Raw genomic sequence first — 17,672 nt, 5'->3', positions numbered from 1 at the left:
TTACTGCTCAAGTAGATGGTTGGATTAGAAGATCTCCAAAATCCCTTCTGACCATGTTATTCTATGTTTTAACAATACTTGGAGGAGGAAATACTATTAATGCTATTGAGTAAATAAGAAAGCTACTATGTTTTCAGGATGCAACTGAAAAAAGCAAAGATTTTTCAGCAGGGCTTCTTTATTGAACCTTGAGGTAGTTTATGGTCTATCTTGTTCTTTGTTTTGTTGATACCATGTTTCCCCAAAATAAGACAGGGTCTTATTTTCTTTTGGGCCCCGAAATAAGCTCTTGGCCTTATTTTCAGAGAGGTATTATTATTTTTAAGGTGCTGGAGACGGCAAGCATGGTTACCTCATGGCTGCTGCTGTGTTGCAATATTTTCTGGGAAGGCTTAATTTCAGGGAGGGCTTATTTTAGCGCATGTGCTCAAAAGCCCGATTGGACTTATTATCTGGGGAGGTCTTATTTTCAGAGAAACAGGTATTTAGTTTTGAGAATGCATTTAAAATGACAAAGACTTCTTTATTTGCCAAAGCTGATTATTGGTTTTACTACTGGTTCGCAACCCGTTCGTGTCAGGCACACATGCTCACTTTGTTCACATGAGTGTCTGATGCACACTGCATGCGCATGCACTATTCAATGTAAATTGTTCTTGGGCAGTCACTAAAATCCAAAATGGTGGCGATCCAGGAGTGGCGAGGGAATTGATTCAGGGGCATGGCAGGGCTGGGTCGCTACTGGTTCTGCGACCCAGGCCTGGATTCCACTACCGGTTTGGCCAAACCGGGCCAACCAGGATCCACCCACCTCTATTCTTAGCATAAATGTGAAGATGTTAAGATAAACATTGGCTACCATAAAAGAACATGCCATATTTGAAATGTGTGCTCCTGGTAAGACATTCTAACTATTTCTCCTATTCCTAATTCAATCATGTCAGGTAACTGAGGATTTAATAGCTGCCAGCTGATGTAAGGTTGTAAGCTGTAAGTTGTTAACTGATGCAATGAGGATGATACAGCAATACAAGTATCGCCTCTTTAAGCCTCTGGTGAGGTGTCTATATATAGGTGGCCATTAGAGGGCGTTTCTCTCTCTCTCTCTCTCTCTCTCATCATGTATCTCATTTCTCTCCTTGTGTCCATAGCTGAGTGGTAAGGAATTTATCTCTATGTATATGTCTGTATATACCATATTTTTCGGAGTATGACACACCTTTTTCCCTCAGAAAAGAGGCTGAAAATCTGGGTGCGTCTTATACACTGAATACAGCATTTTTGCCTCCTGAATCCTCGCCCCTTTGCAAAAATGGCTGTGTATAGCCTTTAGGAGGCTTCCAGAGTGCTCCTGGGGTCTGGGGAGGGCAGAAATGAGTGAAAAACAGGCCATTTTCTGCCCCCCAGCCCCTAGGAGTACTCTATAAACCTCCTAAAAGCTATGCATGGCCTTTTTTTTTTTTTTTTACAAAAAATGGGCCCGTTTTCTCAAAAAATGGGCCCTTTTTTGCTCATTTCCCCTCTGCCCCCCACCCCCAGGAGCATTCTACAAGCCTCCTAAAGGCTATGCATGCCCCCCCTTTTTTTTTGACAAAAAACAGTCCCATTTTTGCAAAAAAAAATACCCAGGCCATTTTGGGGAGCTCTGCAGAGTGCAAAAACTTTTTTTTTTAAAAAAAAATTGCCTCTTCAAAATCTTGGAGCATCTTATACTCTGGTACATCTTATACTCTGAAAAATACAGTATTTGTATATAAACCATTATTAATTATCTAAAGGCTCTGTGTGCTGTGTGCTCTGCTTTGCTTCTGGGTTTATTTCATAATAATGCTGCCAAAACTCTGACAGGTTATGGTCTCAGTCCAGAGAGAGGGTCAGAGTGATAGAGAGCTTAGAGAGAGGAGGAACTTGACAACTTATGCTGCAAAACTCTGACAGGTCATCTTCATCTGCAAACATATCTGGAGGCAGAGGAATTAACCTGGCATCCTCCAATTTCAAAACAGAGACTCTGCTACTGAACACGGCTTTTGAACCAATGGACAAAGAAACTCTACCGCTTTGTTATAATGAATAGTAGTAGAATTTGTGGGAAACAATGTCTGCAGTGGAGAAATGGATACAAAGTATTTAATCAGGATTTTTACTTCAATTTTATTTTGCTTTTATGCTATTGATCAATTATTATTCTTGTCAAGTAATTCAGTTAAATTTCATTGCTTAAATCCATGAACACTCTTGGAAATACATGCTTGCTCTTCCAATGTTGGCTCATTTTGTTTTCAAAGGCCCACCAGTAGGGATTGTAGAACTGTAAATTATGTGCATTTATAAAGACATTGGTTTAGATGCTTTTTAATGATAAAAAGACCTGTTAATGTCAGAAAATGAGTTTTTTGACAGGATAAATAGTCCTGACCTTGAAAATTGGTTATGCTAGGGTTTTTACTCTGGTGGATAACTCTGAGATCACAACAGCCTCTTTTTAATGATTTAAATCTCAAATTCTTTTTAAAAGACTATCCAAAACTTAAAACATCATTTGATATCAATTATGGATAAAGCTAATTCATTCTTTATTGATCAATTTTCTAAGTCACCATAGTACTTTAGTTATGAAGCTTTGCTTTTTAACAAGATCCCCCATGGGATCTGGTGGCTGATTAGATCATCACAGTGTTTCTTAAACTTTTTTTCTCTCAGGCCCCCTTCTCACTTTTAAAAATCTGGAGGACCACAAAACAACTTTTGTTTGCGTGGATTATAATCATTAATATTTACAGTATTAAAATTTAAAAGAGATGCATATGCTGCAGCTATTGCTTCTCAGAATTGTTTAAGGGGATTTTAATGTATTATTTTTCAACATATAGTGGCAAATAATTCCTATGTTGAGGATCCCTGAGAGAGTCTTGGGGAATCACCAGAGACACTAGGACTACCTTTGAAAAAACATTGATCTAGGATACGGGAATTGCCATTTACTAACTTCCATAATACCATTATACAGGTGAAACTCAAAAAATTAGAATATCGTACAAAAGTTCATTTATTTCAGTAATGCAACTTAAAAGGTGAAACTAATATATGAGATAGACTCATGACATGCAAAGCAAGATAGTTCAAGCCATGATGTGTCATAATTGTGATGATTATGGCTTACAGCTCATGAAAACCCCAAATCCACAATCTCAGAAAATTAGAATATTGTGAAAAGGTGCAATATTCTAGGCTCAAAGTGTCCCACTCTAATCAGCTAATTAAGCCATAACACCTGCAAAGGGTTCCTGAGCCTTTAAATGGTCTCTCAGTCTGGTTCAGTAGGAATCACAATCATGGGAAAGACTGCTGATCTGATAGTTGTGTAGAAAACCACCATTGACACCCTCCATAAGGAGGAAAAGCCTCAAAAGGTATTGCAAAAGAAGTTGGATGTTCCCAAAGTGCTGTATGAAAGCACATTAATAGAAAGTTATGTGGAAGGGAAAAGTGTGGAAGAAAAAGGTGCACAAGCAGCAGGGATGACTGCAGCCTGGAGAGGATTCTCAGGAAAAGGCCATTCAAAAGTGTTGGGGACTTTCACAAGGAGTGGACTGAGGCTGGAGTCACTGCATCAAGAGCCACCACATACAGACGGATCCTGGACATGGGCTTCAAATGTCGTATTCCTCTTATCAAGCCGCTCCTGAACAACAAACAACGTCAGAAGCGTCTTACCTGGGCTAAAGAAAAACAGACCTGGTCTGTTGTTCAGTGGTTCAAAGTCCTCTTTTCTGATGAGAGCAACTTTTGCATCACATTTGGAAACCAAGGACCCAGAGTATGGGGGAATAATTGAGAGGCACACACTGCAAGATGCTTGAAGTCCAGTCTGTGTTGATTTGGGAACCATGTCATCTGCTGGTGTTGGTCCACTGTGCTTCATTAGGTCCGGGGTTAATGCAGCAATCTACCAGGAGATTTTGGAGCACTTCATGCTTCCTTCCACAGACAAGCTTTATGAGGATGCTGACTTCATTTTCCAGCAGGATTTGGCACCTGCCCAAACTGCCAAAAGCACCAAAACCTAATTCAATGACCATGGGATTACTGTGCTTGATTGGCCAGCAAACTCGCCTAACCTGAACCCCATAGAGAATCTATGGGGCATTGCCAAGAGAAAGATGAGAGACATGACACTGAACAATGCAGAAGAGCTGAAGGCCGCTATTGAAGCATCCTGGTCTTCCATAACACCTCAGCAGTGCCACAGGCTGATAGCTTCCATGCCACGCCGCATTGAGGCAGTAATTGCTGCAAAAGGGGCCCAAACCAAGTACTGAGTACATATGCATGCTTATACTTTTCAGAGATCCGATATTGTTCTATGTACAATCCTGGTTTTATTGATTGCATGCAATATTCTAATTTTCTGAGATTGTGGATTTGGGGTTTTCATGAGCTGTAAGCCATAATCATCACAATTGTGACAAATCACGGCTTGAACTATCTTGCTTTGCATGTAATGAGTCTTCTCTCATATATTAGTTTCACCTTTTAAGTTGCATTACTGAAATAAATGAACTTTTGCATGACATTCTAATTTTTCGAGTTTCACCTGTATATGTATTTGTCTGTATTATTATTATTTCTGTTCTGGTCTAAGCCCACAATAAAGTTGTTTGTATCAGCCAAGGACAGAAAAATAGCAGAATAATTCAGATTAGGCCAATATTTTCTTGGTTAACATACGCAAATTAAAGAATGGCTAATTGTCTTGAGTCATGTTTTAGAAGGGAAGGTAGGATATAAAACAAACAAAACAGCTCTTTACTGATTGTCCGCAACTATGCAATGCTGGTCAGTTTACTTTCCAGCCCACTCCTAGGCTCTGCTTTCTGGAAAACAAAAAAAGAAACTTGGTATCTTCATAGAAGAGTTCTTTGTAATGATGAGGAAAGATTAAATTCTGATAGCCTCAGTACTACAAACTATTCACAAAGAGAGAGCAGGGCAAGATTTTAAAAAAAAGGAAAATTGTACTTTTCCATTTATATGCACTTCCATATCTGAAAAATATTGAGGGAAGGGTGACCAGTAGGAAGGTGTGACACAGGTATCAGTAGCCAGCCAATGAGTCTTATTAGAGATGTCCAAAATTCTAGGATTTCAAAACATTCAAGAGAACCATGTGATGGTCCAAGATAAGTTTTATTGTAATCCAGAGGAGGAATGCAATGTTCCTGAATTTGGTTTTGGATATTCCTAAATTTGATCATCTTATTGATCATCTTATCTTCAACCATTGAAGCTTTTTGGGGTGGCAAAGCTAACATGGCTTTGGGCTTGGTTCTCATTCTCCCCTCAACTTCTTTGGCATGCCTTAGTTTTGTTCTTATGAAACAAACAAAAAAGGAACACAACAGTTTGTTGCTGATACTTTCCATTTAACCAGGATTTTAACTCATCTCTTAGCACTCTTGAGTATGTGCTCAAAGTTGACCATTTAGGTGCATGCATTGAGATCAACGCTTACTTTTAAATTCTGCACAATTGGAACAAGTTTAAACCTCTCTAGAATGAACAAACACAAGTCAAACTAACACAGGCAATGACCCAAATGTTTACTGCTTTTAGGAATCAAGTGATGGCAAGGCTACAAAAGCCATTTTCTCTGCAGCCTGTCTTGTCTCTATGGTATTCTATCTCATTGCCACCTGCTTCTGCAGCCTCTGCTAACTAAATACAATTATTGCAAGCAAGCCAAGGCTTTGACACAGCCAATTCTACCCAGAAAAGGCCAACCCTTGCCAATATACTCTGCCCATCTGAAACTAGGGATGGGGAATGCTTCCCAGGAGAGGGCAAGTTTGCTAAACAGTAATGCCATTTCTCCTCGCACACCACAACCCTCATGATAAGAAGCAGCAAAAGTAGGCTACTTCAAATGGATAAGTGGCATATCTGGCATCTGAGAAAAACCAGGGAAAAGTAAGAACATCTTTTTGTATTTTTTTAAAAGAATAAGTAAGAAATTTCCTACATTCTTCCAAAAGAGACCATACTTTGCTCACATTCATATACTGTAACAAAATGGGCAGAAACTTACAATTATAGATAATCTTGTTCACTTTCTTTCACAAAAGTCCATTTCTTGCAGCAGATCATATACCACCCGTTATTTTTTACCTGTACCTATGTACCTTCACATTTCTGTGTTAAAGAGTGGAGAGCAGGTGAGGAAGGCTTTGCCCTCCAAGCTGATTACATCACCCAAATAAGCTCATGTGATCAGTAATGTGACAGATGCTGCAGCCAGATTGTCATCTTATTTCTACATCCATCCCCCTTTAGTGCATGTACTATCAATATTTGTCTCCTTGCTTTAAGCATCCATCATTCATATATAACACTTGTTCCAGGTGTCAGAGACAACTACCTCCATTGATATATTAATCTTTAGATCCAAGAACACAGGGTTGGCCTCCTCCGGGTTCCGTCTACCAGCCAATGTCATCTGGCTACTACCCGGGGGAGGGCCTTCTCTGTGGCAGCTCCGGCCTTTGGAACGAACTCCCCGCAGAGATTCGGACCCTCACCTCCCTCCAGGCCTTCCGAAAAGCCGTTAAAACCTGGCTGTGTCGGCAGGCCTGGGGTTGATGAGTTCCCTTCCCCTCTCGATCTGTGTGGCTGTTGGTGATTTTTAAATGCCTGTATTTGTAGTCTTTGTGTTTCCCTTCCCTCCTTGGGTTTGTGCGCCGCCCTGAGTCCCGCTGGGAATAGGGCGGCATATAAATAAAACCAAACCTAAATCTAAACCTAAACAATGGTTCTTGTTGCATTCTTATAATTTAGTTAAAATTTCGTGGAAATCATCATGATTTTCTTTTTTTTATGGATTATATAAATTTTTATTTTAAACACATAAGCACATCAACAGAAACAAATGCATGACTTAAAAACCACATAGAAACAATAAGTTCCATCGTATATCATACAGCAGTTCCGAATCGGTTTCTTTGCAGTTAGTGTTTTCCCTTCTATACATTTCTATCTTGCGTTCATAATCTCCTTATTCGTTATTTATTTTTATGTACAATTCTTTATTTATTTATACTTAGCTATTTATGACCAAATATTATTTACCTATATTGTGCTTTGTATTTTTACTGTCATTTATTCTCTTACATACAGTTATAGGTATACAGTCACATAGTTATTCTTTTTCTTTGCCATTCTTATATTATTATTATTCCATTTGAAAGGTTATGGTTCCACCACAAAACCGCGGTAGACTAAAGCACGTGTGACTAAAGCGCGGTGACAAAACCGCACCGTCAAAACCGCGCGACAACAGCGCGCCGACAACAGTGCGCTGACAGAAGTGCGCTGTAACATAACCCTAAACCTAACCCTAAACCTAACGCTAAACCTAACGCTAAACCTACCCTAAACCTAACCCTAAACCTAACCCAAAACCTAACCCTAAACCTTACCTTAAGTTAAATCGCGCTTCTGTCGGCGCGCTGTTGTGGGTGCGCTGTTGTGGGCGCGCTTTTGACATCGCGGTTTTAGCACCGCGGTGTTGTCGGTGCGCTTTAGTCTACCGCGGTTATGTCGTGCCACGAAAGGTTATAAGGTATAGTCTGGAATGCTCATCATGATTTTTATCTGACAAGACTGCAGCATCTGCATACAGAAGTACAGAAGTATATTCACATTTCCAACCAACACACCTCTAATTTTACAATAAGTGTTTATTATATGTGTATCCATATATTAAATAATTAAGGGTACAATTCATTACTTTCTCTTACTAATTGTTCAATGTTGAACTATTTGCTAGCATGACATTTATTGTCCTGCATGTTTTATTAGCATTATATCCTGCCCTTATTTAGCAACCTACTTTCAACTTCATATGCACGCAAAACCTTCCGTTATTCAGACTTTTTAAAAACTTTATGATACTCTTTTTTCTAGCTCAATAAAGGATACTAAATGGATACTAAATTGTCAATCTTTATCAGTTTTTCTTCTATAATTCATTCAGAATAAACAAACCAATAAATTTTTGCATCCAAACATTTCTGAATGTCCTGCTAAAGAGCAAGCCTGCTCTTTAGCTCCTTGTTAGCTCAGAATTCTGCCAAACACTGCACTGCCCCAAGCACAATTAGCAAAGTAATCACCACCCAATTGTTTTTGCATTTGTTCTTGTTATCTTTCCCTTTGTATATGTGAGAACAATAACAGTATTGTTTCACTCTTCCAGCACAATTATAGTATTTGCACATACATTAAACATAAAACATAAAATATGTTGGTCAGATTGATAGCCAGATTTGTTATGGATAGGAGATTACAAGTTGATCTGGAATATAGCTGAAGGCTATACTTCCTAGGAAAATCGTTCTTTACATTGTATATTTGATAAAGTTTGACCTTGTCAGAGGGAACATGCTAATGCAGGAAGCAAGCTCTCATCCCTAAACATTATTCTTTATTTTTACAAGATTACAAAGCAGAAACAAAGGATCAAAATATGCAACAATAACAAAATTAAAGTGTCCAAGAAAAAAAATTAAAAAGAAAAGAAGAAAAATAAAAAGACCCCTTTCCAAATTGCTGAAAGATTAGCATTGAAAATAAAGATCTAATGTATATGTGAAACTTATAGTCACTAGTTTATAATGGTTTATAACCATAATATAATACTATAAAAAAGAAAAAAAATATCTATCACCCTATTATTGTAATATCTATACCGAAAAAGAACACATTGCTTTTGAAGAATACTAAATTTATCTTTTATGCATTTCCAAAAAATCATCAATGTGTAGAACAATATGACTTCTTCAATTTCTCAATATAATTGTTCTAATCATTTTTCATGCCCAGCACTGTTATAATTCTTCAAACCCAGGCAGATTCTAAGAGTTTGGGTATATAATTCAACATCACATTAGTATCCTTAACATTGAAGCATTTCACTCTAAATCTATTTAATGTACCTAAATGACTAATCCAGAAAAGTACAAAATATGGATCAGTCATATTTCAATTATTTGCATTCTAGCAGAGAAAATCTGATGTCCATATTTTCAAGTGTTTTCTTTGATACTCCAGCAGAGTCTAAATTCATTTTAAAAAATTCAAGTCTATATTATTTTAATATTTTAAACAAATATGATTCAACACTACTTGGATAGTGTATGAGGCAAATATTTAAGTCCATGCTTGATATATAATTTCCATTTTATTTTGGTACTTAAGATAAAATTATATTGTGGGTTTAAATTCTGTCATGAATTCCATCAGATAAGAAAGTATCTCAGGTGGCTTTGAAGTAGTCAAAGAATCTGTCCTGTAAAACAATCATTAAAACACATTTAAGTTAAAAAAAATACTCCTACTGTTGTGAACTAGGACAATCACACTTGATTTGAAGTCAGAAAATCCTTAAAATATTATCATTAATATTAAAATAATTAATTTAAATTCATTAATTAAAATTCGCCCCAGCCCGCCGGCCCTCCAACTCCCAGCCACTCACCCTTCATGAACACCGGGTGAGAGCTGTATTAAAGGCCATGAATTCCAATAAAGCTGCAAGTCCAGATAGTGGTAAAAACATGTGGTGACCATTTAGCAGAGGTCCTAACAAGGATTCTTAACATCTCCCTGCAAACGGTCAGTGTTCCCTCATGTCTGAAAGCAGCCACTATCATTCCAGTCCCGAAGAAAACAGCGATAAACAGCCTGAATGACTATAGACTCATTGCACTGATATCTGTAGTGATGAAGTGCTTTGAGAGACTGTCATGCCTTCATCAGTCCTGCCTTCCCTCAAACTTCGACCAACATCAGTTCACCTACAGAGGAAATAGGTCGACAGGCACCAACATCAATTCACCTACAGAGGGAACAGGTTGACAGACAATGCCATTGCTACTGCTCTACATTCTGTAGTGAGTCATCTAGAGAAACCTGGGAACTACGTCAACACAATTTTCCCAGGTATCCCCATCAAAAAGTTGACTGACTTGAATTTCCCCTCTCTCATCTGTGATTGGATTAAAGACTTTCTGACGGACCAGCCACAAACAGTGAGGGCTGGGTCTTTGACATCCTCATCCCTGAAGCTCAGCACTGGCTCTCCTGAGGGCTGTGTGCTCAGTCCCTACCTGTACTCATTGTACACACATGACTGAATATCTTCAGATCCATCTATTATACTAATAAAGTTTGCGGATAATACCACCATACTGGGTCTTATTACAGGAGGCGGTGAATTAGCATACAGGGAAGAAGTCCAGAAGTTATATACATGGTGCTCAGAAAACAACTTGCATCTAAACATCAGCAAGACAAAGGAGATGGTGCTAGACTTCCGGAAGCAGAAAGAGGAACCTGCCCCACTCTACATCAAGGGGGGGGGGCTGTGTGGAGAGGGTCTCCTTTTTAAAATTCCAGGTGGTCAGGAAGGCTCAGCTGAGACTCCATTTCCTTAGGGCCTTGTGGAAAAATCAGGGAGAACAATGACTGATGACTTCCTTTTACCGGTCTACGATAGAAAGTGTCCTCACATATTGTGTTATGGTATGGTATGCTGGCTTGACAGCTGCAGACAGAAAGGCATTACAGAGGGTGATGAACACAGCACCAAAAAATCATGGGCTGCCCCCTGATCCAACTGGATGAAATCGCAAGGATCCATTGCCTTAGCAGAGGGAGGAAAATCCTCAGGGATAATTCACACCCTGGTCAGCACTTCTTTACTCTCCTGCCATCGGGCAGGAGATATAGAAGCATAGCCAGCCAAATGAATAGGCTGAAAAATAGCTTTTATCCGTGGGCTGTCAGACTTCTGAATGCAACATAACACCACAATCAGGTTTAATATGGTAGGCTTGCAGGGCCAGGGCAATGTGCAACATGTTTATGCTGGTGTAATATAATGTTATATACATATATGTATATGGAAATGTGTGCTAATTATTACTTATTTGGGTTTATGGATTTCTTTTTCTTTTATTTATTGAGTTATTGAGATATATTCTGTGTTTTTTGGGGGGGAGGGGCTTCACCAAGGGAGGTTCATTGAATTTCATTGTACACATGTTGTGCATTGACAATAAAGCTTTGATTTGATTTAATCTACTTTCCCCAAATAGTCTCAATTTAGCCAAGGCAAGCCTTGATGGACTATTATCCTAAATAAATTTCCTTATCCTATCAATCTGAAGAAAATATTTATTTGTATTAGCAAAGAGCATATAATAAATCAAAGGAGGGACAATAAATCAAAAGAGGGACAATGTGCATTTTAATAACATTAAGTTTGCCCGACTAACCTAATGGAATCCATTACATACAGATCTATATTTTCTAAAAGTTTCAATATATTTATTTCCAAATATTTAGAAATATTATACAAATATAAAGTCGCAAGTATTTAATATAGTCTGTAAAATCCCATCTCTTTACATGTTCATACATTAGAGCTTAAGGAAAGGAAGATTTCTCCAGGTAAATCTTATACCCAAAATACTTTCTACAATTATTATTATTATACAATTGTATCACAGCGGCCAGTTGTTTCGCCGGATTTGGCATTGGTTACTAGTCGGGCCCCACGCAGGGGCCTAGGACGTCGTAACGTATTTTCGTAATATGTGTGCAGATCCAAGCAGTGCGGCTTTTTGCATTTGACTGATGGTGATTTTGTCAATTTTTAACTGTTTTAAATGTAATTCCAGTGCTTTTGGAATAGCACCCAGTGTGCCAATTACCACTGGAATTACCACTGCTGGTTTGTGCCATAGTCATTGAATTTCAATTTTTAAGTCCTGGTATTTTGCGATTTTTTCATGTTCCTTCTCAGCGACCCTGCTATCACCTGGTATTGCGATGTCTATGATTGTGACCTTATTTTTCTCAACCAGTGTGATGTCTGGTGTATTATGCGCCAGTATTTTGTCTGTTTGTATGCGAAAAATCCCACAAGATCTTGACCATCTGATTTTCGGTGACTTTTTCAGGCTGATGTTCCCACCAGTTTGTTGCTGTTTTAATATTATAATTTTTGCACAAATTCCAATGGATCATTTGTGCTACTGAATTGTGCCGCAATTTATAATCAGTCTGCTCAATTTTTTTACAGCAGCTGAGTATGTGATCAACAGTTTCATCAGCTTCTTTGCAAAGTCTGCATTTGGCATCATCAGAGGATTTTTCGATTTTGGCCTTAATGGCATTTGTGCGGATAGCTTGTTCTTGCACAGCCAGGATTAGTGACTCTGTTTCTTTCTTTAATGTACCTGTTGTTAACCATAACCAAGTTTGTTCACTGTCCACTTTATCTTTTATTTTTTCCAGAAATTGGCCATGCAGTGCTTTGTTCTGCCAACTCTCCATTCTTGATTTTATCACATGTTTTCTGTATTCATCATCATCATCATCATCATCATCATCATCATCATCATCATCATCATCATCATTATTATTATTATTTAATGGATTTATAGGCTGCTCAATCCCGGAGGACTCAATACAGAACTTAACTAAATAAAATTAGGCAGAGAATAGAGTACTTTTCCAAGATTGCTAAAAGATCATCAACATATAAAATTAATTACAATTCACATTCCAACAAAATAATATCCGTAATGTCTGAAGATTGCCTGACCATAATTGCTAAGGTTTCCAGAATTAAATTAAAATCAAGGGGAAATGTGGCTAGCTCTACTGAGTACCACACTGAAACTCAAAAGAGTCTGAAATAATTTGATCTGTTGTGATTCTAGCACAGGACTTCAAATACTGTAGTAAATCTCAACCTAATAAACAAAATTTAGAGTTTTAGAAAAGAGTCCGAAAAAACCATTTACCGGTAATCATTTAAGCAGATAGATAAAGTCATTAAATCCTGCTGAAATGGGAATAATTCTGACGGAAATCCAGAGAATAATGTAGCGACACTTTTTAAATTGTGAGATATAATAATTATTTTTAATAATAACTATTATATTGTTAAAGCAGATAAATTTTAATATGAAAAACCATTTTAGTGTTTAAAAACAATAACATCACAACATCATAAATGAATAGCCATAATATTACTATCTTACTATCTTAAAATCTATATTAAAGCAGAAACACAACATAAGGTTTCGGGTAAAAGCCTCTCTGAAGGTGAACAGACATGATTTATAATTATGTCCTGCAATGTTTGTAGTATGCTTGTGAAATGTATATTTGTATATTTATATTTGCCTCATTTGTAAGTACCTGGATTGGAATAATGTGGTAACACTTCAGCTCATTAAAAAAAACTGATTTATGAGACCAAATGAAGGAAGGTTGACAAAGGAAGCCATACACATAAGACATCGCAGGGTTGTCAAACTGCTGAAATTCAGAAATGATTTTGAGATTCTCAAAGAAGAAATTGGTAAAAAGGAAAATTATTGGTTGGATTTTTTTTTTTTTAAAGAAGGAATCCAGCTCTATCTACAAGATTTTTTTTTTTAAAAAAGAGTTGTGCTATTTGGTGTCTCTATTAGAAAGAAAACCATCAATGTATTTTTCAAAACCTTGTGCTGTCAAGGGGACTGTTTAGGGATATAAAACAAAACTTCAAACATTTATCAAGCAATTAGTAAATATTATTTTCTGTTAATCCTTGAAGTGTCAAATAATACTTCTAAGAATAGCTATAAATACTCATATCAATATTTCAGGGCTTTTTTCTTTCTTTCATACTATTATGGAATCTGAGGATCTAGGAAGGAGGTTTAGAGGTTTAGAGGTTTATTCAACTTGTATGCCGCCCTATTCCCGAGGGACTCAGGGCGGCTAACAAACCGGGGGGGGGGGAGGAAGGGGCACAATACAAAAGGAAAAAAAACATAAAGACAAACAAACAGTACAGAGCCAGTTTAAAAGGTCTCAACAAGCACACCAATTCGAGTGGGGATGGAACTCAGGAGCCCCAGGCCTGCTGGAACAGCCAGGTCTTAACGGCTTTACGGAAAGCATGAAGGGTGGTGAGGGTCCGAATCTCCACGGGGAGATCGTTCCAGAGGGCCGGAGCAACCACAGAGAAGGCCCTCCTCCGGGTGGTTGACAGTCGGCATTGGCCGGTAGATGGAATTCGGAGGAGGCCTAGTCTGTTGTATCTAATGGGTCTTTGGGAGGTAATCGGCAGGAGGTGGTCTCTCAAGTACCCAGGTCCAATACCATGTAGGGCTTTATAAGTGACGACTAGCACCTTGAAGCGTATCTGGAGACCAGCCAATAGGCAGCCAGTGCAGCTCGCGGAGGATAGGTGTAACGTGGGTGTACCGAGGCGCACCCACAATCACTCGCGCGGCTGCATTCTGGACAAGCTGAAGTCTCCGAGCACTCTTCAAGGGCTGCCCCATGTACAGCGGAAACGCCACTTGTGTTCTCATCCAGTCCATGAGGAGTTTCTGAAGATAGGTGGATTCAGAAACCAGTCATAGCAGAGTATCCAAAATGTCTCTCTGCCTTTGCAGAGTTTATTGCTTTTTATACAGTTTTAACAAGCAGCAAAGAAGATATATAGCAAGAGCATCGTTATTGGTGTATTCTCCTTGTCAATCTTTAAGAAAATTCCAGCCAGGGTAGAGTCTCACATATCTAGATGGTTCCTGGTGCTGCCTAGTGGTGCTAATTAAGTGAGCTCATAGACATAAGACATTTGAGGTAAGCAGTTACTGAGGTGCGGCAGTTTGCTGCTCATGGCCTCTACATAACCTTTATATGACCTCTATCTCTACAATTGCCCTTAGAAATAGTATCATGGTGAATTTTTGTCTTTGGGACTATAACTTGAGATTACTGGCATAGGCTGCATGTCCAAGAACTGCTAGAAAAAGCTGTGTGTTTTCACTTTCAGCCCTTCCATTTATCTGTGTGTGTCCCTCAGAGGTCACTCTCAGATCCACTCTTGCTCACTTAGTACTTGATACAGTGGTGGGTTTCAAAAATTTTTGGAACCTCTTCTGTAGGTGTGGCCTGCTTTCCGGGTCCACTGGTGGAACCTCTTCTAATCGGTTTGGTAGATTTGACGAACTGGTTCTACCGAATAGGTGCGAACTGGTAGGAACCCACCTCTGACTTGATAATTTCTCTAATTTCATTTCTTCATGTTGAAATTATGCTGAATGGTCTATTCTTGACTAGAATCTCTGTTTGGAAAAGTTCTTATTATTTTAAATTAAATTGGAGGAAGATCAAGTTCATTGTTTTCCAACATTATTTCCCCCCCCCCCTCTGTTTTTACAGCTATCCATCCCCCACTCCAGGACTACCAGCTGCGGATATATTGTATAAGACATTGTTTGGGAGTTCCTGTTAATATAAAACTTTCTTTAAAGGCTTTCACTAATAAAAGTATACAAACTTGTAATTTTCACCTTGGGATTATCAGTAGAATTTCCTTGTATTTTATTTTGGAAATACTTAAGCCACTACTCCATACCTTGGCGCTACTACACCCAGACTATTGCAGTAGCTTGTTAATTGCCTTTTCTGATGCTGATCTCCATCTTTTGCTCCAGACCCAGAATAGTGTAGCTTATGGTTCCTAATTCAGCCTTACAATATTTTGGGGGTTTATGCCAATCCCTACTTTAAAGGAATCTTCAGGAACTTTGGCAATTCAAACTGCTGATGCTGACCATCTGTCCTACATAGAAGAACACCCTGTTATTTGAGGAATTTAATTGCAATTAATGTTTCTGTGTCCTTGGCTCAATCATGCAATTACTTTAACCTTGAATTAAAATTACACACCCCCCCCTCATGTTTCAAGGCTTTTTCTATCCAGCTCCCTGGATTCACCCTTTCATTATATCTGGAGTCCAATCTCTTAAAGTTTAAAAAACCCTTGCAATACTTATTTTTGCAGGATCTTTATGAAGCCAAAAGAATTGTCACCATTATTATTAAACTAATATTTACATTAAGGTTATCCTGGTATTAGGAAACTTTATATTGATTATTGTAGCATTTTTTAGTAATATTGGTTTATATTGTATTGTATTCTGTTTTATTGCTTTGCCTATACTTAGCAATAAGTTTACATTACCTAAACATGACTGCTACCACTATTCATGGAGTACTCTGTTTCAGAGAACCAGGATTTTCATATGAAGGAATAGCTGTTTTGCTCTCTTTTTCCTTCCAAGCCAGCCTGCCTAAATTTTATTTTTTAAAAAGGTGTAAACTAACAATAGAACAGCTCTTATAGGTAGCTACCCCTATCTACACCAAAAAGACCAAAATGCGCTTTCCAGATTTGTCTATATATGGAAACAAAGCTTCACAGTGTTCCAGACTCTGCAAAGCCACAGAGTTAATTGAATCTCCAAAGTGTCTTTGAATCTCTGAGGTGATTTAACAGCTGAAATCGATTCAGAGATTTCTTTGGGAAATTCAGTTCACAAAGTGAAGTTGAACCACTTATTTTAAAATTCAAGCAGTCCTAACATATTTCGGAGTGTTTTTATATAGTTTAAAAGTTGTCTTAACCTAATCTAAGGCTTATACGATTGTTTTAATTTTACCGCAAAGTTAAAAATCATAGAAAAACAATGACACTATTGCTGAATTCTGACAGTGTGGAAAGGTGAAAGACTTTCAGACCATAGAAGAGAATTTGGAGACTGTATGCATGCTCAGACTTCCCATCACTACTCTGGAGAATCTATATGAAATAGAATTTTTAAAGAATCACAGAAAAGACTGAAGAGAATAGGAACTGGCAGTTTTATAAATGCTGGAGATCCCCAAATAGACACCAACTACCAGCTGTCCTGGCTAAGACACCTACCCCACTGCTTAGTCATAAAGCAACCAATTAAACTTAATGCAGTCAATCTTGGAATAAAGCGTTCGAAAATTTCTGCATATTTTTGTTTCTGTGCTACACTGATTTATCAATTCCTAAAAGCCTTGAATGCCCCAATTTATTTATCTCTAATCCTGCATATTGCCAAGTACACCACTGATCCATCCATACTGATCTCTACATTAGTGCATTAATCGGTGATTGATGTTATCAGTGTTATGTTTAATACAAAATTGTGGATGTGAAGAATATTTTTTGTTTATTTCTGCTTTTTGCCAGGTCAGGTGGCTATGTGCTCTGTTCATGCTAGGAGACTGGCTTTTCTAGTTTTCAAAACTGGAGCAGAGTGAATGATTATTCTTTGTTCCTAGATATAACTTGATGCCAACACCACTTTCATTGCATGAATTTTCCCTTCTATAATGTTCCCTTCTCTTTTATCTCACCCTGTGACAGGTGTGTGTTGAACACACTTCTCAAAGGACCATCACAGGTACACTGCAAGATATAAGTAATCATACTCCCTTCAGTATATCTGCCCCTTGATCTCCGCTAGTGAATGCCATCTTCTGCAAGAAAATAAAAGCATGGGGATATATTGTGTATAGTTGCACGGATACATATTCATGTTACAGATCAGCAAATAATCTCTGATTGTGCATTGAAATATATCCTAGATAAATTTCATGTTATGCTGCACGAAATCACAATATACTTGAAATTGCTCCATGAAATAGTCAGCTACTACTGACCCTATCATTTTTTTCTAATTGAAGTTTCTGCTAGCACATGATCAAGCTAACATGGTTAA

This window comes from Thamnophis sirtalis, unplaced genomic scaffold (assembly GCF_051295495.1).
Source record: "Thamnophis sirtalis isolate CommonGarterSnake01/CBP01778 unplaced genomic scaffold, rThaSir2_p1.2 scaffold_8, whole genome shotgun sequence".
In the NCBI taxonomy this organism is placed as follows: Eukaryota; Metazoa; Chordata; class Lepidosauria; order Squamata; family Natricidae; genus Thamnophis; species Thamnophis sirtalis.
Note: the sequence above shows the minus strand (reverse complement) of the source record.